The sequence below is a fragment of the Amblyomma americanum genome, chromosome 1, assembly GCF_052857255.1.
Source record: "Amblyomma americanum isolate KBUSLIRL-KWMA chromosome 1, ASM5285725v1, whole genome shotgun sequence".
Taxonomy (NCBI): domain Eukaryota; kingdom Metazoa; phylum Arthropoda; class Arachnida; order Ixodida; family Ixodidae; genus Amblyomma; species Amblyomma americanum.
The window spans coordinates 524,614,221-524,640,859 of NC_135497.1; the positions used below are offsets into that span (position 1 = coordinate 524,614,221).

Here is a 26,639-nt window from a genome sequence, read left to right on the forward strand (position 1 = left end):
TTACCTGCGCATGAGTTCTGCTATGTTGGTTGTGTCATCAATCGTTATGTTTTTTTCCCATCGTTTTCGCGCATCACGCAGCCTTAAATAAGATGTCACCTTCCGGCAATGAAATCAGGTGTCAGATAGCGCCTATGTATGTTTGCTGTTTCGTCATGATTAACCATGTTTGCGGTATAACGTTTTACGAAATCGTTATGCAGCAAATCGCCCAAAAAGAAGTTTTAATGATCCAAGCAATCACTCTCGCATAGAATCCGACACCACATTCAGGAGCTTCATCAGCAAAGAATGTGCACCGCGAGCTGAAGGCAGGTCGCCGCTTGTTCAGGCTTCGACTCGTGCTCAAAAAGCTCAAAAGAGACACCGAGGCAGTGTATGTTGACGTGAGAGCCTACCCGGATGCTGACGCTTTCGCGGTAGCGGCCATGAACAACAGGTTCAGCCAGGTTCTAACAGACTCTATACTGGCCGAATTCCCAGCTACAGCATTGGTCACTGCAGTGGCACTGGCTATTAGGCATTTTCACAACGTTGGTGCCCCTTCGCACATTTTCACGGACTTTCAACAAGCCTGCCGCGATTACTTGACAGGCCGACCACCGACTGGAGTGAGGATCATCTTGGGCCCCGTCTCACCGAACATTATCTCATTACCTGGACTTCAGGCCGCGAAGGCGTGGAGGGGAACAAGAGGGTTTACGTATTAGCTCCCGATATTACCAACCGAGCTGAGCTGCCTACTCACCACCTTGTACCCCAATCTACACGTTTTAAGAACGCCTTCAGACCCAACGGCTCGACCTTCGCACTTGTCCATCACCACTTAGGCGCCTCACGGCAGAGGGAGCCAACGCCTGCCTGCCAATTAAAAAAAATACTTTTCCGAACCATTCAAGGTGCCACAAAATCCATCCCACCAAATACCAGAACACCTGCCATTGGTGCAGCGCTAGTCCGGAACTTTCATATATAATGGGGGTGCCAGGCAAAACCGCAACATTTGCAGGGGTCAGACGCGTCATCCTAGCAGTGGAAGGTACAACTGACAAGCGTTACCTTGAAGAGACAGCGAGCGCTCATCCGACTGGTACACTCCTCGGCTAAAGCCACTGGGGTCCTGGACAGGGGACTCAAAATACCAGCTCAGCCAGCACCACCTTTTGGTCATTAAGCCTGTTTCTTCCTTCTCCGCCCGCTACAGCGTCTCAGCTGTCGGCTGTCATCCTCGTCTCGCCGCGACCTTGGCGGACTAACGGTTCGAGATGGGTTCGAGCCCTCTCTACAATTCAGTGAGACGCAGTCCGACTCCAGCTGTGGCTCTTAATTTTTTCTCGGCGCCGCCGCCCGCTTCCGGAATTTTCGTGTTCGGTTTTTCGACAGCGATACACAGGCTCGTATTCACGCGTTAACGGCTTGATTAATGAGATACCGCCTTCGGCGGACGGGGATCGTCTCTCCACTTTCCTCACAGTGGGCGTGATTGAACTCCTTAACGAATTATCATGTTCAAGAGCAATTGTGCCGGCCGTTGCCGGTAGCATTTTGCCGCACCGTTTTATTTATCGTATGCGGAATCGTCCTTCTCTCGTTGGCCGCCATGTGTACTAAAACAGCGATGTGTGACATTTTCTGTTAAACGCTGCAGCGTAAGAGCAAATTGTGTGCAATGTGGCGTGTTACTGGAGCTGCTATTCACGCGATTGATGATCAATTCCTCAAAGTTTAGGTAATCTGAAGAAGAGGAGAGACCGCGAATATGGTACTCTTTCACGCTGGAGACCCAGCGGAGTTCCAAGCAACTGCAACAGCCCTCTGTCAGGCGGCAAATTTAATGTAGACGGATCACATCAGCTTGAGCTGACACCCTTGCTTGCTCCGTTGTCACTTGACTAAAGCCGTAATATTATTTGAATGTGTTTGCAATGAGAATTCGCCTGAGGAGAGGCTGAGCCGTAAACTCGATGGTGATTGATCGCTATGCGCGCTGCCGTAGCCTAAACCCCCGTCCTCCTCCATTGGGCATTACGTGTCCCGTCTGCGGTCGCCTATGGTCGAAATACCGCAGCCGCCGCACTCAAAAATCGCATTACCCAGAAGCGGAATTGTCGGCCAATTTTTTAAGCCCCAATTTTTTAAGTCAGTTAGCTGATGCACTACTTGCATTTTAGTCTGTTGGAGTGAGCACGTTGCACGCTAAGCTGACGATGTCAAAATTGTGTCCATGTCAGATCTCTGTACCAGCGAAGTGGCGATAGTGCCCCTTTTTCCGTACCGACAAGAAAGCTTTACCTCAAGATATTGATTCGCGCATGATGGCTTCCCGACAGTTTGCGGCCAAATGCGCAAAAGTGACCTAGAGGGGTGCGCCTATTTTTTCGCACAAGCTTTACATATATATATATATTTTCTTTGCTTGGCAGAGCAGCGCGAATGCTCCGTGAGTGTGATTAGGCGGGATTGCCGTGGGTTCGCGGTGACTGAAAAAGTTTGTCTTGACCGAAAAACACGCGAAACAGTTTATCTTAAGGGAATTTTTAAAAATTAAAATTTGTGTGTAGGCTAGTGGGTTCATACTTGACTCGTAAGAGGGCAGCGCAAAAAACGGCACGGAATATAGCAGAGACACCGAAGACAGGACGGGCGCTGACTACCAACTGCGAAGGCAGGTGACTCGTGTTACGTGCCTTCGCAATGTGATACACCTCAGTCACCTCCTTTTCAACTTTTTTACATTGAGCAAGGGAAACCAACCAAATGGTCTCACATCTTTCATATTATCAGGGAATTCGTCTTAACCATGTTCGCATTGACGAGATGCTACTGAATATGCCGGAATGCCGGATCACAACGAAGGTACGTCGCTGCAAAAATAAATTGCTCAGTTATTGCCTGGATGAAAGAATATTTACATTTGAGACCCCAGATAGTAGCGTTCAATGGAGCGCAGTCTGATCGGGCAGGCCTATCATTTAGTGCACCTCAGGAGTCGATTCTGGGGCCAATCCTCTTTTTAACCTATATGAATGACGTATGTTGCGTCATTTCTTCAAAAAGGCCATTGTTTCCAGACGACTTTGTCCTACACAGGGTCATTCATACTTCTGACGATTTCGGTGCCCTGCAGAATTGTTCCCACTAACTGTTGCAATACTTGGCGAATGGGTTTTAACGTGAAAAAATCTGTGTACGTATGTTTCACTAGGAAAAAAATTATCTTGAGTTTGCATACAGTATTAACGCCGAAACACTATTAAAAGTTTCCAACATAAATATCTTGGTGTTTACTGCAAATTTATCCTGGCGTCACCATATAGATTGCATTGCAAGCGACGCATCCAGAGTGCTGAGATTTCTTCGCAGAAATGTGAACAATTTACCGCCTAACGCTAAAGAGCACTAGTATAAAACTAAAATTTCAGCGGTGCCAGAATATTCCTCTTGTGTCTGCGACCTATGGCTGCATGTATACACTCACAAGATTGAAATGATCAAGAATTTGCCGGTGCAATTTTTGAATGCCAATTATTCCAGGAATTTTAGTGTCTCCGCTGCAAAGAATAACCTTGGATGGGAATCACTCCAGCAGCGAAGGATCTTAGATAAAAAATTTTCCACAGTGTATTTCACACTAAAACTGGTATTAATCAGGAGCATTATCGGCGTCATCCAGACTACGTCTCACCGCGTCCTAATTATGCTTATCAAATTAAAGAGATCAGATGTAAAAGGAACTTCTTCAAGATGTCCTTCTTCCCCAAAACAATTCGCGAATAGAGTAAACTCCCACCTGCTATAGCTACCTCCGATGTATTTTTTCTCTCTTTGCGGAATGGGCATTGTAATTAAGCCCTTGTTTCTTCAATGGTTGTAAAAATGTTCCCTCTATACTTGTATGATTGTATTTTCGGATGCATGCCTATTTGCTTTTAACTCCATTTCCTGCTTTCATCGCTTCTGCAATGTCACATGACGCTGTGGGTATGTAATAAATAAATAAAACAAATATCCTCTCTAGAACATCGTGGAAACGAGCTTGGGCACAAATTCAACACCTATATTTTCCACAATTAGCTATAAATCATCGCTCACAATTTTTAAAAAATATACTGTTTGCTGCGCCACACGACGACAAACAATACGTCGTTGGCTGCAATGCACCAGTTTGTATTAAAGCCCGGGCTCAAGTTACGTGAACCGGCTTTTATACTGGGGCCAGTTGGCAATATCGACAAGGAGCAGAGATATAGCGCTTTGTGATTGCGCCACTTTTTCACTGCGAAGGTTTTCATACGTGGCATGTTGAACTTTCTATTTACGGCCCTATACTCACCATTTGTCCTCTGCCTTTATCTTATACGCCTGCTGCACACTCGACCTAATGTGGAAATATCTCGGATGTCGAATCTGTTTTGTCTGGGCGCAAAGGTTCTTTTTATGTACTATCGGGGACAAAAGTAACTGACCCCCCTCCAAGCTCGGAGTCGTGCCGCACGGCTTGTAACCTGACGATGCACTCCTGGTGACGTGATCGGTGCACTGTGCCGGTCTCGATACCAGTAGTGCATCGTCAGGTGGCATCAGCATCCCGTGCGGCACGGAAGAAAACTTTGAGAGGGTGTCAGTAACTTTTGTTCCGGATAGTACAGCACATTTTCATTTATTTTCAATTAATGTTTTTTTAGCGTTCTCGGCTTTGAATACTGCACTTCCGATATTTGTTTTGTACATAAGTAATCATACCCTGGACAGTATGCAGCCCGAGGAATGAATACAGGGTGTCCCCGATAAATTTAGCCAGGGATTAAAATACGCCGAGGCACTCTGAAGCGAATCGACCAAATGCATGCTGCTGGTTGCTGTATTGAGCAAGTCACACTATTTTTGTGTTGTGCTTAATTGCATAATTAGTTGAGGTTAACTAACCAACTTCGCAAGCAAAGAACATAGGCGAAAAAGGCCAATTAGAAAGTTGTAGAACTGTTCCTAAAAGGACGCATTGAAAAGTTTTTAACTTTTCTTATATTACGTATAATCTCTTTTCGCTCACTGCAGAGGCCCGCGAAATACAAAAAAAAAATACCACGTGACATGCCGCTTGCGCGTCGCGATAACAGTGCTCTCACACGTTCCGTGTAGGAACGAACAAATCATTTAGCCCAGTGTGCTGCTGCACGAAAGGTGACAGTGCAGCGACGCAGCAGCTGGCTGAGATATTTACCCCAGCAGTATGCTTCCCTTGCGGCGCTCGAGGATAGCGACCAGCAGACACAGTTCTTATTGCTTGCGCTCGCGTAATCGCTCAGCCAGCGCCTGCGTCGCAGCCCTCTCACCCTTTAGGCAGCAGCACACCGTTCTTAATTAGCTGTTTGTTTGTTGGACAGACCGTTTGTGAGCACTTCTAATCGTGGCGCGCAAGCAAACAAGTCAGGTGGTATATTTTTGTATTTCGCAAGCATCTGCAGAGAACGAAAAAAAACGCAGAATAGATGTAAAGTTTGAAACTTTTCAGTGGGATGTTTCGCGGACAGGTCTACAGCTTTCCCATTAGATTTTTCTCCTAGCTCCGCTGCGTACGAAGTTGGTTAATTAATGTCGAATAATTACGCCATTGCGCACGATACAAAAATAGTGAGTTGCTCCATACAATAGCCAGCAACATGCATTTGGTCGCGTCGTCATAGAGTGGGGCAGCATATTTTTAAACCCTGACTACAGTTAGCTGGGGCACCCTGCATATTGCAGGGTCCTGACACTTGAGGTCTTCACTCGCTCACTGTAGTGATTGCCGTTGCACAAAATAAAAGCTCCTAATTGCACTATCAGTTACGCTTTTGTGTAGCAAACCATGTAACCCTGCTGAGAAGCTGTCTTGGACTGAATGTTCTTGGAGCGCAGCATCATTGACATTATAGGGTTTCTTTATAACCCCTACTTGGGCAGAAGATATCTGAGGTTTAGGTTTATGCTGGTTTGCGATGCTTTCCGTCACTGAATAATAGGAAACCCATTTTTGTTTTTGGTTATTTACTTCACTGCCTATGCACAACTCATTATTGTAAACATCTGTAATCCATTTTTTTGTATCCAATACAGAAGCTTCTGGCCAATAACTTCTGAAGCTTGCAGCAATCACTGACGGCAATGAGGTTTCTAATTCATCCAGTTTACGTGTCCCCACAATTCAAGCCTATTTTTGTGCTTTTCAATGTAATACTTGATACCGATTTTGTGCCGTCTAGTTGAGTTGTGGCCGTCGTTGCTGCCCTTTTAAGCGCAAATCTGAGGTTGAGTTTACGATGTGTATAGTACTGTCTCCTTCCGCTAAAGTGTCAATTTTAGGTACTGTTCACAAGTACTTTAATTCCTCTCATAGCAGATGAGCCTCTTCACTTTCAATTGATTGTATTTTTGTTTTTATTGTTTTCAGGAATCCTTGAAGCTCGCTCTTGTCGCAGTCCTGTTTCTCTGTCTTTCACGTAAGTATCATCTGTCTTTTCCACTCAGTTTCACTTACTGTTGTTAATACATGTCGAGTATAAAGCGGGCACGTGTTTTGCGCATTATGCCCGTGATATTGACAAATTGTAGACTAGAACCTAGCCCGCTAGCTGACGGAATAACAATTAAACCCCTGATACGTTTTTGAATTACTCGGCTGAGTCACTCTGCCTTATATTTCTAGAGCCTCGAGATTCAAGAAGCTGTGTTAACTATTGATTTAACTAATAACTAAAATAGTTATTTTATTCATAACGTAACTAGGTTATATAAAGGATAGACTTCAGTGGTCCATGCTAGGTCCTCTATTATTTAAACTTTACATTCATTAATGTAATCCAATTATTGCGCATTATTTGCAGCTGACTTCTTCATGTGCATGCGATAGTAAATCTCTGCGACAGAATGGTTTGTCGACGCAAATTTACAGGGAAGGTGTCGTACATGAACAGCGGAAATGAACCATAAACAAACTTTAGTGTATGACTTCTTTCCACGTCGTCTATCTCTTCTCATCGCTGCAGGGTAAATAGGGTTCACAGCTTGTCACTTCCGTCTATTGTAATTTAAAGCTTTATTACACGGCTTCGTAAATTCGCGACGTATGGTGTTCACGCCGTTTTCTAGCGATGTACTCACTGTTACATGGAGCTCGCATACAGGGTTTGATGTTAACCTGTCCTCAGTAGCCCGTGCTTTCGATGTCGAAATTGGTGGTCTGTTTGTGAGCAATCTGTGAAGAAATTTTGAAGAAAATCTGGGAAATAGTTTTGTCTGTCATTTATCGACTAATGTAGCAATGAAATATGGAGGCACTCGTTAGGGGAAAATGTTTAACATTCTGGGCCTGCAAGTTGGTTCAAGGTCTTCTTTAGAACTTTAAACAACTCGGACTATGGGGTAAAAATGGCAAAATTCTCAAGCGAGAGAGCGACATCTGAAATATGAACAGCGCTAATTAATTTTTAACATTGTATCCGAAAGTAGGTATGATAAATGGCATAAATTTGAGGTATTCATTTTTCTGCTGATATCGCATAATATCGGACCCAAAGGATGAGCCTGAAAACTTCACGCCGAATATATCGCTAACAAATCCCTAATAACATGGAATCCTTAATAGGCGCTTATAACTTCTGAAGAGACCAGTAAGATCCTCGTGTATACCATACAATGGCTTCACGCCATACGTTCCCATTTTATGGCACCTTTCCCAGTTTCACGTAACATGCATGAGTGGATCAGTTTCTAGTAAAGCTGCTCGTTTTATCGCGTCATCGAAATCACTTATTAGGCGTATGGGCTCATGAGGAAATGCTAAATACGGTTTCTGTTTGTGTGTATAAAAAATTAGTTTTTACTTTTTCTTGTTCTTTGCTTCCCAGTACCTATTAATTCGTTCACTGTCGTAGCGTCTGGCATCTCACCTTTTAGATTATTAAAATCATAGAACAAAGTGTAGGTAACTTGTATAGGCAACTTGTACTGTTGCATGGCTTACGTTCCCTTTTTATGGCACATTTCCGAGTTTAACGTACCTTGCATGAGTGGATCAGTTTCTAGTAAAGCTGCCCGTTTTATCGCATCATCAACATCACTCATTAGGCGTGTGCACTGATGAGGAAATGCTTAATACGGTTTCTGTTTGTGTGTATAAAAATGAGTTTTTTACATTTTCTTGTTCTTTGAGTCCCACTACCTATTAATTCGTGAACTGCCGTAGTGTCTGGCATCTCACGGTTTATGTCATTAAAACCATAAAACGAAGCGTAGGTAACTTGTATAGGCAACTTGTACCGTTGAACTCTTCTCTATTGAGTGCAGAAAGGAGAGCTGTTAAAACATCGTCCGAATTTAAAGCGTGGAAAGTGATCACCTATATTTTGGCCTTTATTCGCAAGCCACCACATATGTTGTCGAAAAGCGGGTCTTGTCCTCCGTGAGAAACCAAGGCGAGATGTCCCAAGATAACGGGCCGTCCTAGCCAGAATCTGGTGGCAGAATCGCATAAGCACTGCGTTTTCTTCGTTATCACGAATTTGAAGAAGAAATTATATTCATAAAATATAACTCTCGCGCTAACATAAGGTCTAGTCGGCAATTAATATTGGAAAAGAGAAAAATGTGCCTTAAAGCAACTACAAAACTGCAGTGCCTCAAAGGGGTCAGTAAAACTAGGTGCGATGCGACCTATTGTGTATATACAGGGGGCGCTACCCATCATTCATCTCATCTGTATATAAGCGACAGTCATCAGAATAAAGGGGCGTTCCCGATACCCCATCGATGTAGTCTCGCCTGGTCCCTCGGCGCTTCGCGCCACCACATACTGGCGCAGTCGACGAACATAGCAAAGAAGCGTTTGGCCTGACTAGGTTTTTCTGCTGCCGCGGTTCGTCCAAGGGGCGTCACCTACGAGATGGAAGCGGCCGGATTGCCGCCATTATCGCTTTTTCTTGAGACGGCCGGGGACGCGACGAATCCCTGGGAGGAGTGGCGTGATTTCACCAATTTTCTGCAAGCGACGGTGTGGAAAAGCAATCGCCCCAGTGGAAAAAGGCCATTCTGCTACAATGCCTGGGGATTGAAGGACGCCGTGTTTTCCGCACTTTGGGTCCGGAGCCAGCACAGACGCCAACGCCAGCCAAAGAAAAGGACAAGGTAGAGGCAAGTGAAGAGAATTGTTATACCAAGGCACTTGGCTTACTGGAGCATCATTTTTCAAGTACCGTGAACGTATTAGTCTAGTGGCATCGATTTACGTTAAGGAGACAGTTACCAAATGAGCCGATACGAGCATACGTCAGTGCGCTCCGTCAGTTAGCAAAGACGTGCGACTTCGGGGATTTCTTGGAGGCGGCTCTACGGGACAAGGTTGTTGACAGTGCGAAGCACTGAGATGCGACAGAAACTGCTCGCGAAGGGGTAAAAACTTACGTTGAACGAGGCGGTGGAAATTCTGCAAACGTACGCGCAGGCAGCGGAAGATGCTCAGGTCTATGATCAAGGGCCACTACAACCGGACATGGTGCATCATGTTTCGAAAGGAGGGGGGCAACAAAACGACTCGAGAATGCCGCGGGTGCGAAAATGTTACCGCTGCGGCTCTACAAGGCACCTGACAAATTCACAAGATTGCAGAGCGTGAGGGAAACGTTGTTCCAGATGCCATAAAATCGGACATTTTCAAGCGGTCTGCGCTAGGTCGGTGGAGCGGGATGTACAAGTAATTCAAAACGACGGCTCCTGTGAAGAGGATGGGCTGACCGTGCTGGCTGTCAGACAAGCGGAACGAATGTCCCTGGTCGCCGATGTCGTCATTGAGAGCTAGCAGTTGCAACTGGTGGTAGATTCTGCGTCGTCTGTGTGTTTTGCCAGAACACCTTTATCGGGCCAAGTTCGCCTGCAGGTTTCCTTTGGCTTCAACTACTGCAACATTGCGGGTTTTTGCACAGAAGGAAATTCTTGCAGTGGGGTATTTTGTAGCCAGAGTTGTTGTTCTCAAGGCATGGCATTGCTGGGACTGGATGCTGTGCAACAGCTACAGTTGCATATCGATGTTTCGGCACTGGAGTGCCTGCAGGTCACGGCCAGCTCCCCGTCGCTCCCTCCCGAGTTGTGTGAGTTTTCCTTTCTTTTTGCGAATAAGTTGGGACTAGTGAAGGACTTTGTGCACTCTGTGAAGCTGCGCCCAGATGTCAAACCAGTAGCGGCTAAACTGCGACGCTTGCCCCTGACCTTACAGGAGAAAGTAGCAGCTGAACTGGCAAGATTGCTAGAAGCCGGCATTACAGAAAAGGTTAATGCTGCAGAATGGGTGTCTAATTTTGTAGTTGTACAGAAGGATGGCAGTATTCGCTTTTGTGTTGATTTGTGCGAGCCCAACAAAGCAGTGGTTGTTGATGGGTTTCCTTTACCACACAGAGGAACTGTTGCATGCGTTGAGTGGAGCAACAATGTTTTCGAAATTAGACCTTGACTCAGCCTATCACTAAGTGCAATTAGCAGAAGAGAGTCGTGAAATAACGACGTTTATCACGCATGAAGGATTATTTCGGTTTCGCATGGTGTGTTTCGGTCTCGCATCAGCCCCAGCCGCCTTTCAGCGAATGATACAAGAAATTTTGAAAGGCTGCAAGGGTGTATTGTTCTATATAGATGACATCATAGTCTTCGGAGAGACCAAGAACGAGCACGACCGTAACTTCCACGAGGTATTGGACCGGATCGCCAGCGCTGGGCTGCAGCTGAATCATAAATGCCTTTTCGCGGCCCAGGAACTGTTATTTCTAGGTCACCATGTGAGTGCACGTGGTCTCGGCCCACTCAAATCAAAGGTGGATGCTATACTTAAGGCACCAGCGCCGACGGATTCAGTGGCGTTGCATTCATTCCTTGGGCTCGTAGGTTATTCCTCCCATTTTCTTCCACATTATGCAGAAGTGGTGGAACCATTGCGAAAACTTCTCCGAAAGGGCCAAGAGTTCGTGTGGGACCAGGACGCAGAGCAAAGTTTTCTTAAGGTCAAGGAGATGCTGTCAGCATGTGGAGTGGTGGCTATGTTCGACGTGTCTTTGCCTGTACAGGTGACAGCTGATGCATCTGCATATGGGCTTGGAGCTGTGCTGCAGCAGGTAGTTGACGGCGAAGTGCCAACAATGGCATTCGCTTCCAGGGCACTAAATACACAAGAACGCAAGTACTCTACCGGGAACGAGAGGCGCTTCCATGTTTATTGGGGCATTTGAACATTGGCATATATATCTCTGGGGCCGCAGGTTCGTGTTACGGACTGACCATCAAGCATTGGTAACACGGCTGTCAACAAACGGGGTTGGACGACGTCCACTGCGTATTGAACGCTGGTGTGCTAGGTTGTTGCGATACATTTATACAGTGCAATATACAATAGGACAAACCAATCTCGTCTCGGACGCACTTTCTCTGTTGCCTCTGAGGTTGACTGAGGACGAAGCTGTGGAAGAGGTGGTCGCTGCAGTTTCCAGCCTGATAACAGAGTGAACTATAAGCAGCAACAGCTGATGATCCGCTGCTAAACGAGGTAGCAGGGTACGTTATGTCTAGATGGCCGGAAAATAATTGTTTAGCCGGAAAACTAAGGCTGTATTTTCGCATTCAAGGAGAGCTTTCAGTGGTAGATGGCCTACTGTTTCGGGCTGAACGAGTCGTACCCCCTGCGGCACTCACTTCTAGATTAGTCATGATGGCACACGAATCGCATCCAGGCATTGTGCGAACAAAATAAAGATTGAGGGAACAGTACTGGTGGCCCGGAATGGACAATGAAGTTGAAGCCGTGATTAGGAACTGTGTGGTTTGTAAAGCATCAGATAAATCGGCAAAATCGGTGACGCCTCCTTTGCAACCAGTGGAGGGGCCAGAGAAGCCCTGGGAAAAGCTTGGAATTGACATCGTCGGACCGATGGAGCAAGCACCTCCATAGTGAAGATTTCCGCTAACTGTGATTGATTACCACAGCAAGTGGCCAGAGGTGGCATTCGGGTCCAGGATAACTACACAGGTTGTTATAAAAGTACTCCTGGAACTGTTTGCAAGGGAAGGGTACCCGAAAAGCATCGTGACGGACAATGGGCGTCAGTTCATGTCTACATGTTTTGAGCAGGTTTTGCAGGACCGAGGGATTGAGCACTGCGTTACAACATTGTACTACCCACAAAGCAATGGGCAGATTGAGCGGTTTAACCGCGTGCTGAAGGTATGTATACAGGTCGCGGCGTTGGAACGGACACCGTTGAAGGAGGCAATCTGCGAGTACCTGGGTGTGTATAGGGCCACCCCGCATGCAGCTACAGGTGCGTCACCGGCGTTCTTGCTACAAGGAAAAAGACCGAGGACAAGTCTGGATGTATTTGACCTTCCAGGAAAAGAACTTTTCGACGAACCTCTACTTGCCATACAAAAGTTGAAATATCGGGTCAGAGAGCAGCAGCAACGAACAAAAAGGTATACAGAAGAAAAACCCCGCCACGGTGGCTGAGTGGTTACGGCGCTCGGCTGCCGGCCCGAAAGACGCGGGTTTGATCCGAGCCGCGGCGGTCGAATTTCAATGGAGGCGAAATTCTAGAGGCCCGTGTACTTTGCGATGTCAGTGCACATTAAAGAACCCCAGGTGGTAGAAATTTCCGGAGCCCTTCACTACGCTAAGGTGGCAGACTGGGCATGTTGGTGATTCATAATGGAAATGTACAGCGCAAATACAGACAAGGACACAAGAAAGAATGACATGGAACACACGAGCGCTGACTTGCAACAGGTTTATTTAGAAATTCGGACCAGTATTTATAGCAAAACCAGGTAATCATCACGCATGCGCAGTAGGAGTAAAATGTTGTCTCAAATATAACAGCTCTTTGTTAGTTGCTACAAAAATTGTGCAGACTGTCCAGGCCCACTGATTCAAAAAATCACAACTGCAAGAAGAAGCACCGAACTAAGTTCGTTGAATGTACGCAGTCCATCGTCTACAGCATCCCTTTGAAATGTGGAAAGAGGTATGTAGGGCAAAGCGGTAGATGTTTGAATGACCGCCTCTGAGAACACTGCAATAATGTGACTGAACGGCGAGGAGGGTTCCTGGACGCTCACTGCAGAAAATGTAAGAACGGTAATGATGACAGCGATTCTGATGAAGATTTTGTGTGTTGGCCTGTGTACAAAGATTGTTCTGTGATTGCCAAACACCGTTGCCAACTAACTCGACAGATAGTAGAGGCTGAATTGATAGACCGGTTGGGTGAGTCCTGCGTGGCCAAGTCATCTATTGCTCTAACTAACAAAGAGCTGTTATATTTGAGACATTTGACTCCTACTGCGCATGCGTGATGATTGCCTGGTTTGCTATAAATACTGGTCCGAATTTCGAAATAAACTTGTTGCAAGTCAGCGCTCGTGTGTTCCATGTCATTCTTTCTTGTGTCCTTGTCTGTATTTGCGCTGTACATTTCCATTATCCTTCACTACGGCGTCTCTCATAGCCTGAGTCGCTTTTTGACGTTAAACCCCCATAAACCAAACCAAACCAAACAGATGCAAAACGCGGTGCCAGAACGTCCACCATTGAACCAGGAGATTTCGTGAAAGTAAAACAACGCGGACCGAAGACGACGCACAACTTTTCCTTGCCGCTGCAAGCAGAGAGACGAGTGGGCAAGCATTCATTTTTGTTGGCAAATGGCACTAAATGGAATGCATCGAAGCTGACGGTAATTGCCAAAGGAGAGGACGAAGGTGCATAAGCATTAGCTGACACGGTTATAGAGCGACGTGGTGCAGACAAAGGATTTTCCTGTGACCTAGAGACTCAAGTAGGTGACAGGGCGGAACCAGAGACTCCTGCTACATTCACGGACAAATCGGAAGTGGTGCAAAATGAGGACACTGAAAAGAGAGCTCCTCGTCCCGAAAATGCACCGGCCACATCAACGGAGTCTGCGCCTCAGCTGCCTGACCAGCAATACTCCGCTCGACCGCAACGAACTAGACGACCGCCACTACGGTATGCGGACGAGTTTGCCTGATACTGAAAGACGAGCGTGCCACGTGCTGTGAAGCGTGTATAGTTTCAGTTCATTGTTGTGTTATTTACTTTGCGTTGTGTTATGAGGCGGAATATGTTGTGTATGTATAGGGGGCGCTACCCATCATTCATGTCATCTGTATATAAGCGACAGTCATCGGAATAAAGGGGCGTTCCTGATACCCCGTCGATGCAGTCTCGCCTGGTCCCTCGGCGCTTCGCGCCACCACACGACCTATTTTAACCAAACGTAATGTTACACTGCTTTTCTAATGAAGGCTACATTCCCCACAGTTACATTAAATATTTTGTGCAAGCCCGGACAACACGCCCTTCCAAAGCGATCTTCCTTGAATCACTAATTGTGCAATTTTTGTTGTGTGCAAAGGAGGACACTGAATATTCACTCTTCATTATTTTTGTGCGTAGAAATGATTTTCAGGTAGATATCTTCAAAATAAACTAGCACACGGTCCCAGAGATCGCTTACAAGTGTTTCGAAAAATTTGCTTTTAATTTAAAAAAAAAAACGCTTCCTTTTCCAAGCATAGTTCGAAATTCAAAGGCAGTGGTTAGCCATGGATTACTCAAGCAAATCTTAAGAGAGTTAAGAAAAAGGATTCACATTAAAGCGTATATTCTCGAGAAATGAAGCAGCCATTGATGCCTTTAAATTTTACTCAGCGTCTTCCGAAAAGGGCTGATGAGGTTGAAGGATATGTACTCCCTGTGATTCTTCTCGCCCTGTCCAGGACGTACGGATGTAGTTTGGAATAAACTCGCCAATGGCACGGACATCATTATAGCAACATTTAATACATCTACGAGAACCCATCAACTAGTAGGCAATTTATATTTGGCATATTTTGCAGATTGCCTTGTTCAAAAGAATTTCAGTGTTGTATCACATTTTCCTCGTAATGTGTCGTGATGTAAGTACAAATTCATTCTTCTTAGAACTCACAGGTAAAAATGAAGTGCAGTCTCTACTTTTCGACTAAGGTTTCTTGTGCCTGTGATGCTAATGGTGTAGAGGTCAGGCCTGTGAAATTTATGATTGATAACGTAATCCCGATAATTGCCTGTATCTATAATCTTCGGTTATTTTCGTGCGCATTTTCGTCAGAAATGCAAGTATAACCTGTCTTTACGTGTTTTAAAAGAAAGACGCCACCACGAAGTCAACAACTATAAACCCTTATCACTCTTTCCCATAGAATATAAAAGCCTATTTAAAATGATTAATAACAAAAGTTTACCTTTTGTAGTGAACATAACAAAGAGATCACAGTATGGCTTTCAAATTAATCAGTCTACAGAGCTACCACTATTGGACTTAGATTGCATAATTCGCGATAACACTTTTTTGTCATACACATCATAGTTGACCGCCTGCGCTCCATCTTTCCTTAAACTTACGCTGTTTACAAAGCGAATAAAACGTGAACTCCAGTACGCATCGTAATTATGGGATCCTGTTCTTGTAAACGTAAGCAATTGTCTACAACTTCTTCAAAATAACACCGCTCGCTTCATTCCTTCTCATTACAACCGAAAAGCCAGTATATCAGCCTTGAAAAGTAACCCTGCTTCTCAGTCTTTACAATTCTGCCCTAAAATGTCGCACTTTACTTTATTCTATAAACTTCCTTGCTGTCCGTGCCCTGCCGCGAACCATTTCTTGAACAACTTATTTGCTCCCATCGCACTGACCATATTCGCAATATCAGTGTCAAGCGTTGTAACACAAAAACTTTTTAAAGCAAAAGCTCTACTTCCTCCTTACAGAGCTTAAGGTCATGTGGCTATATAATTTGACCTTCAAACCAGAAAGAGCGGAGACTTGGCTCTCACGCTATGCCACGTGAATTGCCACGACTCGCCACAGCTGCGAGCGTTGTGCTGACGGAGCTCGCTGGCCTCGCAGCTATCGATTTACGTGACTCGCTGCGCCTCGCCACCGCTTCGTACGCTGAGGCAACGGCACTCTCGCAGCTGCCGGAAGTTGCGTGTCGGGGCGTTTGCCATGACGTGTGCTTACCTTCATGTGGTTGTGTTTAGAGGGCTCACCAGCTACGAGGCAACTCAGATTTGAACTTTTTCTGTCGATAGATGGCAGCACTTAAGTACCACAAAAAGGAGGAAACTTCTATTACCCCTCCAGGTGTGTAAATTCTACCGCGACATCTCCTCGACCGCAACACGCAAGTATTAGTTCTTCCGCGAACAAAAAGTAGGGCCGAGAACTTCCTGTGTATATCCTGCCAAAGCAGGGAGGCGGAAGCACAAAAGAATAACCCGTCTCAGAGGGCGGTGGTCACAGAATGAACCTTTTTCCAGTAACCCACCACTCAGCTACCACAAGGAAATGTACGTTTTCCGGTTTCAGTCACCCTAAGCTCCCTCGCATCTTTTCTGCGAAAATACAATTACAATGATAGTGTGGGGTATACAGCCTGTAGTTAGAAGCAGTGTTGGTTTAGACTAGCCAGAAGAGATGAGTGTGAGTCATATTTTGACACACCTTGGGAACACCTCCCCTTCCGCACTTTGGCCGGCTCTTCCGTATTCTGCGTATTCCTCCATCGCCACACGCAATACGAGCCTGGTGACCATGTACGAGTGTGGACACCGATTCCATGACGCGGCCTCTGTGGAAAGCTTTTTGCACTCTCATTTTTTACACTGCCAGTTTTATTTTGCATTGTCTTTGCTGCTGTTGACCTTACTTTTTGTTTAAGCCTCGGGCCGATGCTTCTTTAACAAAAGGAGTGCCGCGAAACTGTTGTACTACTTGTTTGTTCGAGTTCAAAACCGTTGGCGCGGGGGGATATCACTTTGTTATGCGAGATGCGATCAGCGTTAACTAGAAGGAATGCAGCCAGGCGCAACTATTTCGACGTTATTCTGGGTTGTAGTTTTTTTTAGCGCCTTATCTTGAAGGATGACCATCGAGCACGTTTGTTGCAATCCGCGTTGCCGAATTCTTCAGTTCTTTTATGATCGATAGTCAGTTCAGTAACTAAATTACTGCTGAAATACTTCGTTTCATGTCTCCTTCACTGCTTCTCATTTCACCACTGAACAAATCAGACTTGAATAAAAGGGTGAGATGTGTGGTTTGCAAAAGCACTGAGATCGTCTTGTTGCTATTCGTGGTGACTTTGAACGCGAATTTCGTCGTTGCACAAGCGACTACCAACTGTTCTGGGCAAAGTTGCTAGTAGTGGTTTATTGTTAAAAATAATAAAAATTCAAATTTAATAGAAGATGGCCACTGCAGCCACGCAAAACGCGTGTGCTCTTTCTGAACACAAAAAAGGCAGCGCACCTTAATTGTAATGACGTCAGGAGTTTGAAAGTGAAAATTCCACACCTACTATGTTTTCCGAAAAAGTCTCATTATGAGCTCTGCATTTTTATGTTCGTTTATTTATTTTATATATCATATACTTTTATGTATTATATATTTTATGTATGTATTTATTTAGCTTCCGTCCCGAGCGTTTTTTCTGATTGAAATGTGCGACTTTTGGAAACGTAGTGCAGGAGATGCGACTAGGTGCGGCGCATACCGAGATGTATCTAATTGGGAGAATAAAGACGGTTGGGGAACGCTTGACACATGCGAAACCGGTTCAGGAGCAAAACTGGATGATTTTCCAGCCAGGCCATGAACGTTTAACATCACATTATTTACACCACAGAGATGTCTATTCTGGAGTAGGGGGCTCGGAAATCCGCGAGCTCCTTTCTGCAGATAAGGTGCAACCATGCTTACCCGCGTACAGTGGACAGCACCTGCACTGATAACGCGAACATTCTGGCAGAGATATGCCTGGTCGTGAGGAGAATTTGGGAAAAAAGAGCGACGCTCGACCAGAGATTCGTTAGAGAACCGATGTTTCGATGCCGATCCGACACATTCTGGTTTCACTAGCTTGGAGCCAAAGCCGAACGTTGGCTTTGACCGGTTCTCATGACGTCGCAGTTTCAGTGCAGCAGGGGCTGAGCAGAAAAAGGAAGGAGACGGTTGTTTCTCCCCTTGATGTGGGCTGTTGCACTGGCATACATAGTTGTCCGCGAGTATAACGTGAAATCGCAGGTGATTGGCAAGTGCCTCAGTGAAAGGAAGTTAATCGCAACGTCATGACAATCAGTCTACGCCATTAGCCCTGTGTACATGAACCTGATAGTGTCGGGTCAATTCGGGGGTCGGGTTGAGCATGGTTAATCCAACTCAACCTCTGCATGTTTGATGAACTCGATTTTAGCGATTCGAGACCGGTTCAGGTGTAGCGACACTAAGCGTCGAGCAAGCAGTAACAGCCTCGAAAACTGAGGCACGCCATCTCTGTAACGGAGGTGCGACGGCGCACGTGGAAAACAAGTTCGCATTTATCCCGTTCCCTCTCAATAAACCTACTTTTCGACCCGACAGCGTTCACAAGCACATCGGTTCAGGGTCGAGTTGAGTCACCTACCCCTTGCGGCGGAATTGACTGGACCCGACCCGTCGACACCCGGCTCGGCGTGCGTACCAGGACCGGTTTTCAAACAACCAGGCGTGTGGGTTCATGTGAGCGCAGGCAGCTATCGGCTCGAGGCTCTCCTATGAGGTCTATTTGCAGATTCATTCTTGACGTGTATCGACACCTTGGTCACTGCGTCCTTGCGCTGGTCAAGGAACAATTCTGTTCTCCCACACTGTCCTGAATAGGGAGCCCCCATCCTGTGTTTTGGCACTAACAATGCCTTATTTTGTGGCTGCCGGGAGGAGAACGGGGGGGGGGGGGGCGAATTTTGGGTGTGGCCTTGCATTCCACTTCCTTTCCGCGCCAAGAGCTCGTGCAAAAACGAAACGCAGAAATCCTTTCCGAATATAGCCCAAGCAAGAAAGAAGGAAAGGAAGAGCTCAGGTTTGTCCAAGTATAAATTAAAAACCTGCGCGCACGAACACAGACAACCAAGATGCTGGTGGTAGAGTGTAGTAGCGACAAAGTATTCTGGCGCCAGACTGAGCCACGTCGCGCGTTAAATTTGCGCGAATTTCAAATTCCTGCAGAAAATACGTCCACAATTTTCAGAGCCTGTAAAACACAAATACTACGCTCGATGTGAATGAAAATTGCGGCTTGACAATCAAGAACGAAAAAGGGAGGAAATGTTGCGGACGAAATTCTGATATTTGGTTCCGTTTTTTCACGAGATGACATGAAATACCAACATATCTAAAAGTGCAATTTTTCTGTATATTTACCTTTGATTTGTAAAAAAATGAAACTTAAAAAATACCATCTGTCTGCAACATTTCCTCTATTCAATAAAGAAAGAAGAAAACGCTTCCACAGTCTTCATGAAAATCGAGCCATGTTTAGTAGACACGCTGCAGCTTCTGAAAGTTCATATGTATTTCCTATGGACACTGTGACTGGTGAACCTTCTTAACAGAGTTTCGCTCGTTTTATTAGGTTCAGCCTGGTTTAACCACAGGCAAATTTTAAGTCAGTTATTCTTTTGCATGTTGAGCGGAGCCACCTTCCTTCTGAAATAATATATGACTTGGCGCAATATTATGAGGCACATATTAGGCCCATTACAGTGCCTCTTTTGGTAAACTTTAATCCTGAATGACTGATTCTTCCTTGGCTTATTTCTGAACCGAAGAATGGCTCAAGTGCACTGGCCGATACTTTCAGGTACTGCACGAGCTGGAAGCCTATGTATAGCGCACCAACTGTTGTATGCATTCTCAATGTTTTCTAAGTGTTAGTGAGGTGATGGGGAGCTTCGCATACAGCGTTGGTAGAGAATTACAATGTCCAAAGTTTTGTGGCAGAACATCCTTCGTGTCTGCTGAAATAATGCATTCTGCCTCTAAAGGTGCATGCTAAGCTTCCGGGGGTTTATTGAACTGAAAGTTACGCTGTAGTGAAATATATTGCACCAAAACACATGACCGATGTTTAAAATGAGGGTTCTAAGGAAGATTTGGCAAATAATTTTTTAAGTAAAAATTTTCTTCTATTCACGCCGATTCAAGCGGTATTTTCCTTTGTTTTGTTTTCCCGGAGGAGTCTTAGGAATAGATTGAAAGTAGATGCGAAATTCACATGCGCGCGAGAAACATCACGACTGAAATGACATTTGAACATGATACTGCAGCAAAAAACAATGAGTTTCTGAGGCTTCTGTTAGGTGATTGTATCTACCATAAAATCTTCATGAACTCCGTATCTTTCGTCGTGGTGGCCACAACTTCAGGAGTAGGCTGCAATGATATAGGCTCACGGTTGCTTTCGAAATGCTGGTTTTTGTGCCTTAGTGCTGGGAATGTGCCATAACCTGAGCTGTTCAATTATGTTCCAGGAAACACAAGCGCAGCAGCAGGTAAGGAAACCATAGGAACGGACCTGCTTCTATATATAGTGCTTGTCTTTTTTTTATATGCACCTCAACAGATGTAACAGAATTTCGGAATGTGTTTTAACTTGTATCAAACCGCACGTACGATGAAACGCCACTCATTGCCTCCTCTCGAGTTTTATTTACTGAGAACTGGCAGGTGAGCTAAAATATTTCCCACCACGAAAGCTATAGCCTATACGGAGCATGTGCAGAGACTACTGTACTCATCCGTGTGAAAACTTTAGACATAAAATGGTGTTTGTTGAATTTCCGGCAGCATTGGCATTTTATTTTTAAAAAAAATTTTCTAATCGATAGGAAAAATTTGGGTGTGGTTTAGCTCTGGGTAAACCTGGAGTGACGCGTTAGGTACATCTGACCGAGTGGAACCCGTTCAGTCGAATTGCAAACTCAGTCTTTCGCCGCTCTGTTTCGCCCCTGGGCGTTAATTCTTCATCTTCATCTTCGTCCCTGGACGTGGATTCTCTATTCGCAACACGTGGACAACCACGTGACCAGCCACGGCGCCGCCATGGAGCTCAAGGGGTGTCGCGCCGAAGGCCTCGAAATGCTAGCGTAATGTAGCTATCGATAAAATAAACAGTCCATGCAAAGTAGCTCTCGGGATCGGGTTTAATACCATGAGCGCACCGCTATCATTTGCAGAGCTTTGAGGAGCTGATGATGGAGTTGGTTTCTACAACAGTGACCATTTACACGAATGCTTACGCTGGCTCTCAACATAAGCTACTGGATCTCAAACCATCGGCAATAGGACTTTACGTGCTGCGATTACATCTTCTGAACGATATAGTCTAATGAAACCATGGCTTGGCCAGGAGCAGGAAGGCAGATAGAGGGGCGGCACTACATGCTGTGCGTGTTTGTCTAGAGATACTCCTTAACTGAGGCGGAGGGGCCTCGAGATCGCATCTGATAACCGTTAAAATAGCGACGGAAAGAAATTTCCTGTCCGCGATTCGGTCATGCAAACAAAAGTGAAGAAAATATAGTAAGACTGTTCATATACATATGTGCACCGTTGAGCTCGCTGCTGGAGGGCAGACCCATAGCTTTTCTGCAGCAGCCTTGGCGCCCTCAACCAATCACAACCCTTCTAGGAATGTCATTCGAACTTGTGCGCAGTTGCATGGAAAAACAGCATATACAGAATCGAATACCGGATAGGCTACAAGCAACGTACTTTTCCTTGTATCTTAGTTGCTTTTTTTGAAGCCTGAAAAAAAAAGACCCAAGTTAGGCTCGTGCTGCTGAGTCGTATGTATGTGTTTTTGCTTTTTTCTTTGAATGTGAGGGGTTGGTAGGTCATTCTTGGGAAGTAGGTGTTGTGCAAAGCCGTGGTAGCTTTCTTCTTCTGTAGCATTGTGTGATTCATGCCCGTGACGTTTTTGCATGTAAGCGCTTGCGTTCTTCTGGCATATATACAGGCATATACTAGCATCGTCTTACTTTGAGAGTTTATTTTATATTCTCTTGTGTCTGATTTTTCAATATATTGCAAATGTTCCCGCTGCAAAATTCATGGAGACATCATCATTAAATGTGACTTAGCAGGAACTAGAGCAGACACTCTGTGAAAGGCACATCTCAGTATCGCAATCTTCATTGCGATTTTTTTCAGCGTTTAGGTTTTTTATTTAAAAAAACCGAAATAGGTACGTTGGTTCGGTCTGGGCAGGTTGATTATACAGCAAGGTAGACATTAAATGCATGATAGAGGCCAAAAATTGTCGAATAAATAAATAAAATTAACAATTCGACTTCTTGTTTTAAGGTTCAGGTCGCAAAGTTATTACCCGAAATTGAAGGTTGTGAATATCGAAGGTGAGCCTTGGTCTTAAAATTTGTTAATCGACAATGTGCTTCGAAATATCCAACGTCAAAAATACGCATTTCAAGACACGTTGATATGGCTTTCTTGCACTGTACATTAACAAATATCGTCCCTCACATTTGCTATGCACCAAATGCGGAAGCTGCTTGTGTAGTTGATGATTTACAATGCGGAAAAGGCAGTTCAACAAGTTTTGATATGCGCATATTTGGCATTCGATATTTTGGACCACATTGCCGACCGATAAAACACAAAAAGTGGGCTTACTTGCTATGGTTAGGGTATTTGATTTCGCAATAAACACCTTACCTCTAAATATCAAAAATGAAAACCTTATTAGTTTGTTCTTTTTCATGCAATTAATCGTTTAACATGAGCGTTATCACTTAAATCATGTCCATCTAGTTGTTCAGGAGCTGGTCAGCACCCTTAATAGTGCACGCAGCAAAAAAAAAGTAAAGGCAATGAAATTTAAGACCATTGAAACGGTAAAGCAGGCCTGAAAAGTGTGCAACTATAACTATCACACCCAACAGGGGGTATGACAGCCATAATTTGCATCTTTTCTTATGGGTGCGAGGATAGGCGCTACAGACAGGGAAGTGTACCCTTAAGGCTGCATGTTCCATTACAACACAGGAGGACTGCGCTGGAGCGAAAACGTAAGAGGCGTCCGCGCGAAGCAACCCCAGAGGCCTAGTAGGCTGCTCACACCGATTGTTTAACTACACCATTGCCTAGTTTAGCCTTTTTTTTTCATGCCTCACGTGATATCAGCACAACTTACAAGCAATAGGCATTGTTCGATTGTTCAGGCAAAACTCGATATATAGCATCATCAAGAATTTCAAATATAAGTTGTTTAGCGGTCGTAGTGGAATACCACTGGTTCCTTCTAGCATACTAATGCCCAACCTTTAGTTTGAAAGAAAACGCTCAAGCAAAACCTTTGTGTTTACACTCATGTAAGAGACCACTGAACTAATAAACTGTTAAGGGCTCTCACATGCTTTCTATGTAGCATTGTTCAACGCTATAAGTTTTTCTTGACTGCCGTAAGGGAACTGCTGATGCAAAGAGTACGTGTCGTGCTTAAACCTTAGAGCTTCGCGCCGGATGCAACGGAGAGCGATCTTCCCGGGTTTGGCTTTCGGCTTCATAGACAGGAACGAGCGAGGCTGCATAAAAACTGCCTGCAGCAGAACGCGTGTCCGGCCATAGGCGCGTAATTTTCCTCACTAGCGGCGAAAAACAGCCGTGAAAAAGAAAGGAGCCGACAACCGCTGCCTCTTTAAACACGCCCGCAGACCTGCTTTGCCTCGCCGTCTTGAAGCGCCGACCCGAGACGCAAAATGAACAAAACCGGACCAGACATTGTTTCTCTGCCGATGTGAACGAGTGCAGGCGCCACCATGGCTGCTCTGCTCACGCAACATCTGTGGCTCTGTTGCGTCAGGAGACGCTGCTCTCAGCGTAGGCCGCTTGTCGATGGCCACGTTACAGCTGCCCGGCCGACATCAAAGGGCCCACCGCCTTCTTCTGTGCGCGCGCCGAAAAGAACCGCCGGCGCTGCTGCCGTCCGCCTTCGCTGGCCACGGCTCGTTTCAGTCTTTCCAGGCGTTGCTTTGTGGGTCCCGTGGCACAGCTTGCGAGCATCGCTCACACAAGAGAGGCTCTCGGCGGTGCGGGCGCTGGTGTTAGCTGCACGAGACGCCCTGCAAGAAGATATCAGTTATGTGGGCCGGCTTCCAAGGTCAGCTCTGGTAGCTTCCGCGGGCTCCGTACCTTTCTGTGCGGCGACAGAAGCGACAGTCGGACACGCAGTGACACGTGCGAGGAACTTTAATCAGCGGGCTCATTCGCGGCGTGCAGTGCTATGGCAGGCACCGGAGCAGCAAGCACGCAGACGCAGTGTTTAGTACGCCGACATGTATTTGTACTTCTTTAATTCCAGCGACTAGCAAGCCAACAGTTGTTTGTTCAAGGTGACGAACACACAGAGATCTTTTATTTACACTAGAGGACCTTGTCATAAGCCTGTTCGCGCCCTGGCGAATACAGCAACAGAAGAATTGTGAATTGTAACACTCACTACGTTGGGCACAAATTATGTTGCGCAAGATTTTAAACCACCGTTGGTAACAGACACGAAATTACTCATAGGCATCACAGAACCACAAAGACAGCAAAGAGTTTTTAATATTAATCCAACCAGAAAACGTCCTCTGCTTTTGAACAAACACAGAAGCAAACTCCAAGAAAGCAAGGAACGGTACAGACGACGCTTTCTCAGAAAATACATCCCTTTACATTGAATGAAGTGCGACATTCATGCTTTATTTGGAAATTCGGTAGCTGTTATGCAGGCGAATGCAAGCCTTAGTGGTCCGTAGCACTGTCAGCAGTATGGTTTCCTCAGTGGAAGCGTTGGATTTAATTTTCAGAAATCCTTAATTTTTAAGCGTACCACCGAAATCACTAGCATTCACCTGAGAGTACATTGCAAGCAACTGGTATTTTAGTGCATTCAATCGTAAGAAAAGGTCTGAAGCATTTTCGCAGTCCCCATGCACATATTAACTAAGTGCAAGGAAAAAAAAGTTTTCAGTTCACGTTGTTTGGAGGCCAGTACATTCTCAGGAATAATAGCTTGCATGCGAACAAAAATAAAACTCTTGGATAGATATCTGGGCACATAAGGACTGAGAATTATGTTTTCTTTTCTGGACCAAGTACCAGCTTCCTGGTACTTGACATTGCACTCTTACATTATTTATAGGCACAGAAGAAAACCACGTAGAACTGCTATGTTCATCTCCATGCATAAGCGCTCTAAAGATAAGTAGTGTGCGAAAAGCGATTTTTCAAAATCGACTTCAGAACTTATATTGTAGCTTTGCCGCCGAGAGTAATATGAATATTGCTACCCAAAACCGAACACAATACTAATGAAATATTTTTAGTCGTTTTGTGCGAATAGTCGCTAAAACGAATAAATAACTGTGCGATACAGAGAAGCACTAGCGACGGCGCTGGGGTACGGCGCAAGAACATTGAAGATATAATTGTAGCTGTGAAAAAACGCAACATTAATCTTGATTACCGATATGCAACAAGAAGTGTATTAACGCTGTGACCCTCATGGAGTATTTCTGGTTTATGGTAATATGCGGTTTAACGTCCCTCATCGACTCAGGCTATGAAGGATGCCGTAGTGGAGGGCTGCGGTTGATTGCGATCACATGTTCTTTAACGCGTAGAGTACAGTGGCATCTACCATCTCGCCTCCATAAAAATGTAATCGATGCGGCCGGAATAAAACCTGGGTCTATTGGGGTCAGCAGCTGAGAGCCATGACCACTTAACCATCGCGACGGCTCGTCATGCCATGCTTATAGGAAAATAAGCTTTTGTTCATCATTATAATAAACCTTTTGTTACTGATGATGAAAATACTTCATATGGCGCCGCATCTCAGTAAAGAACAAGGGCGATAATTAAATATGAGCCATGCCGCCTTAGACGAGCTACAAGACATGATTTTCTGAACCTGCCTCAACCCTGCAACGTTACCCAGTCTTTAAGGCCAATCTGAGATCATTTCGCGGCGCTGTGTCCTTCCAGCTCAGACAGATCGAGGCTGCGTGCTGTGCGGTGTATTGAGCGCTGCTGTTTTGGTGAAGGTTCCCAGGGGTAAATCATGTTTGTTGTCCTCAAGAAGCACCCTGCCGTCACAAAGAGCAGGGGCAGATCAAATGGCCACCCCGTGCACACTGGGCATGCCTTGCGCTAATTTATTGCGCTAATTTCTTTCCCAAAACAAGCAGCGCGAATGCATGTTTGCGTTCGTAGTCATTTCGCGTCCATTCCGTACAACCGACTCTTACCCGGAGCACAGGGACCCTGTACGCACTGCACCTCTCTGTGCGCAATTATTTCCAGCAATCCCTAATTTTTGTCATTACCAGTAGTGCAGTCACCATTATTAATGCGAAAGCTTTTCTAGGCAATGTCGACGGGGTCGTGTCACCAAAAGATGCCCTCGGCAGTTGTGAGGTCCTCATAAGAGGTAGCGTCAAACGAGTAGTTGTAATCGAAACAGGTGATGTGAGAATTATGTCGCAAAAAGAAGTTCGTCGATAGGATGAGCCGTTAATCAATTAGAGCCAAAAATGTCAAAAAACGTCGAAATATCGCGGACGTCGATATAGTGAGTGGACGGTAAATGAAGCTGTACGTGTAAATACCAGAATGTTTAATAAATAAAGATAAACAGTTGAAAAGAATTTCAGTGTTTAGTAGACAAAACCAGATAGA

General features: G+C 45.3%; 1 long non-coding RNA gene across 1 annotated transcript in view; it reads left to right on the forward strand.

Annotated features, from left to right (window-relative positions):
- LOC144107331 (uncharacterized) overlaps nucleotides 1-26,639 on the forward strand; it is a 325,881-nt gene that overhangs the window by 250,585 nt on the left and 48,657 nt on the right. Inside the window, exons 2-3 of the long non-coding RNA XR_013309257.1 lie at nucleotides 6,431-6,479; nucleotides 20,429-20,449. This is a non-coding gene — a long non-coding RNA (uncharacterized LOC144107331). The remainder of the gene's footprint in view (nucleotides 1-6,430; nucleotides 6,480-20,428; nucleotides 20,450-26,639) is intronic.